A 4116-nucleotide genomic window follows, 5' to 3' on the forward strand; every position below is an offset into this window, starting at 1 on the left:
CTGCATCTTGACAATAGCTCTGCGGTAAAGTCTCTATTGCAAAAGGCCTCGTTGCAAGGTTGTCATGTCCAAAGCACACTCCTCCTCCCCGAGCTTTCTATGATCTATTTATCGTAGAAGGAGAATGGCTTCCCAGTGCTCAGTTCAACAGTCTAATAACATGGAGATCCATAGGCACTGCATCCAGTCATGGAAGCAGTTTATTTACACTTGTCTTATATTTCTTTTCCAGATGGAGATCCTTCTTGAGTATATGTGTACTGTTGCTTGAGACACGTGTATGGCTTTTGTTATTGACCTTTTTGTTTGTGGATTCTCACCTGTTACAAGATGCTGCACTTGGCATACAATGACTTGGGTAACTTGTTCTAGGTCTCTCTCTAGATGGTCCTGGTGTCCCAAGTTGATCCATATTACTTTGTTTTCCAATGTCGTTAAAAACAGGGGATATCCCTTAGAAATTCTAAATACCAGATGTGAAAATATCTTTATGATCTGAGTATATGCAATTATGAATATTTCTATGAGAAAGAGCTGTTACACACCTTTCCTAAAAGCAATTAATTTTCGGTGGCATCACACTAACTCCGAAACACAAAACAATGGTAAAATATATTATAATACTTTCCTTTCCACTGCGACCCTATATTGGCTGTGGTTGCCACGTGACTTTCAGATTTGAATACTCAAAATCGTTTTATTATAATGTTCTCAATCCTCTGTATAAAGAACTAGAAAACCCACTAATGTTATAGATGCCAAGTTTCTAACTGCTCCCATATGGAGGGCTTTAAAGTTGTTCCAGTAGTTGACCTTCTCCACTGATCCCCCTGTTGGACAGCAATAACTTGACGGACGTACAACGCTAAAATCCGAGGTTCAAGTTCACAGCAAATATCCTAATGTGCATTTGCTCTAAACACGAAAACTTCTCCACTGAATCAAACCTATGTCACGGTTTTATTACCACTATGTTCTAATCACTCAGTGCACCTTTATCAAAATGCTCAAGAGAATCAAGCACAGCCCTATCAATATTAATGGACATAATCTATCTAAAATACTTCAGGAAATGGTTTTGATCTTCTTTGGCCATGCACCTGAAGGTATGGGGGCTGATCTTCTCTATATGGAAGTGGTGACTAGGTAAGCTAACTGACAATCTATTTTTTTTTCCTGATGCTGCTTCACTTATTCTTCATTTCTGACTTCCAGATTTTGTTACTGTGAAACATGGACATGAAAAATCACAGAAGTATGGTATGGGTCAGGGATCCGTGGAAAGTAACTTTGGCATCACTGTCCAGGTGTCGAGTAAGGTCACGTGCACTGATGCTAACCAATGGTGTTCACCCACTTATGTTAATGTTTCTTTCTTGTGACCGCTAGATCAGTACAGCCGAGACTTTGCTTCTTCATCGATGCTGACTGAACTACTAGTAGTTTTGTGAGCTCAGCATGATTCAAGTTATGCCATTGATGGCAGACATGGCAGTGCCAGAAACACAAAGGAGGCATTTTACCCACCCATTTTCAAATTCTAAACTTACATAAAAAAATCAATGACAAATCATAAATTTGTTTTGAAAATGAATAATGAGCAGGCCTTTTACAGAGTGCAATAAACAAATAATGATGCTTATCAAATTACTGTAAAGTAACGAATGTCCACAATAATATCTACTTTCAACTGACTGGACAATCTTGCACATAATCGCTTGTAAACAATCCGATTTCCTTAGACACAATGATTTTATAAGTAATAAAATCAGCTGTAAATTACCACTTACGTTTACTTTAATGGATAAATGATCTGTAGAGCAAATTGCATTAAACAGACAGGTAATAGCCTAAACTTGTAACTATTACCAACAAAATAGTAATGGAGTAGTACTGCAGATCAGTGTTCGAATATGGCTTCATCCTTCAAATGCTAAAATTCCGGTACTTTTATCTAATTGTTGTTATATTTGTGTTTAGCTTTAATGTATTTATGAATTGCCTTCCCCCATGGCTCAGCAATAATTTTAAGGACTTATAACGTTAAAAATCGAGTTTCGATACCCTCGGCGTGTATCCTTATGTTTAACAAAAAAACCTCATTATAGTTCTTTCTGAAAAAGTAGTTTTCTTTTCAATTATTCTTAACACATTAGCAACCTATACGCCTATTCTTGCCGAGTGGATGTTCCATGATATTGCGCTGTCCTAGGTTTTATTTATTTATTTTCTTGTTTACTGCGATCTCATTGGATTGTAATAGTGGAGAGTACGAGTTGATTGATTTAAACTAATTTTCTCCAAAATACGCCCCTTCCATAAATAAGTGGGTGTCCATCCATAGTGGACAAGCTGCTACCTAGCTTGTTACATGCTTATACTTCTCTCCTATCTCTTGAAGTCAATCCGTCCATCCAGTCCAGTTAACTGTTGCCTGGACACCAACAGGACTGTCGGGGCAACATTTTAACCCCACCAACATAGACAGCCTGTTCAATCGATATAGAGTCTAATGCAGTGACCTCTGGTGGCTGGAGTAGCATCATTAGAGTGCAAGCTGCAGCTCCGAAGAACACTGCATGAGTAGTATTGAATTCTTCCAACTTGATCTCATACCCTCTGTCCATGATCATGTGCATGGTCACATCGTCCCCCTTCCTCCATGCCTGCGTAAGTCTGTTTATCTGGCACTGCACGAGGGTCATACCGTGAAGATCAGAAGAAAAGAAGATGACTGTAGGATGCTATGCAGTAGATAGATAAAAAGGGCAAGTGCTCATCTGATCCTCTTATACCCTGATCATGACACTATACATATCTTTATAACTTACTCTGTGATATTCCCTAAGAAGAGAGTGAACTGCTGGTAAATTATAAACGCGATGAATTAGAGATGCGATGGGATCTAGCTAGCAAGTGACAGCTTAGGATCGATAGTAAAACCTTGAATCGTTACTGGATAGGAATTAACACTGTGTTAATGGTAAAGTTTAACAGCGTGGAAAACCAGGTCGAGTAGAAAAATGTAAATAGAAAAAAGTTGTACATGTTAACACAATTAATTAAATAAAAACTGTTTAAACAAATCTTTCTGAGTTGATTATTGTTAAAACATTTTACATTTATTAACGCTCTGGTCCACCACGGGTATCGAAACCAGGATTTTAATATCATAACTGTTCAAACTTACTGCAAAAACCACTGGGGGGGGGGCTATTTTAATCTAATACTATTAACAAATGTAATAAAATATGTTTGATGAATACCGAAACTACGGGAATTTATTCAGGGTAAAAGGAAACACAAACGATCAAGAAAAAACTAATATATGAATTTTTGTCTTTGAAAACTGGCTCTCCCTGTTTCATGTTATGCAGAAATTCTATGCATACCCATCTGATGATTCTAACCTTTACAAGTAGGAAAGTTATACTTAACTAGCTATAGTCTTTACCAGGTTGGTTTTAGTTTTGATCTGAGCAGGTAACTTGCACAATGGGCTATTTGTGTCCCCCACGGGTATCGGAACCCGTTATTAGCGTTATAGACCTTCAAACTTACCCCTGAGCCACGGTGGGGGTGGGAGTCAATAACAGTTAGAAAATGTGCAGCAGTCTTAAATATTATGCTCATAAAAATTGAGAACTTGGTTTGAATTGTTTTGTAGTTTTTATTTCTGTTGGGTTCCAAAAACTTCATTACACTGACGGAAGAAGAATACGATCAGAATTAAAACGTAAACCTACGCCTAGCAATACATCAAAATATAATTAGTTTTAATCTTTATAAATAACAACTATAATTTTAGTTATCAGGATCTACACGGATATTCAGCCTTCATTAGAAAAATACCCCCTGTTAGCTCAGGGGTAAGTCTGAGGGTTTAAAACGCTGAAAGTCGGGTTTCGATACTTGCAGTGGGCACAGCATAGATAACCCATTATATAGCTTTGTGCTTAATTAGAAACAGGTCCGGCATGGCCAGGTGGTTAGGGCGCAGTCACATCAAACATGCTCGCCCTTTCAGCCGTGGGGGCGTTATAATGTGACGGTCAATCCCACTATTCGTTGGTAAAAGAGTAGCCCAAGAGTTGGCGGTGGGTGGTGATGACTAGC

The sequence above is a fragment of the Limulus polyphemus genome, unplaced genomic scaffold (assembly GCF_000517525.1).
Source record: "Limulus polyphemus unplaced genomic scaffold, Limulus_polyphemus-2.1.2 Scaffold7494, whole genome shotgun sequence".
NCBI lineage: Eukaryota > Metazoa > Arthropoda > Merostomata > Xiphosura > Limulidae > Limulus > Limulus polyphemus.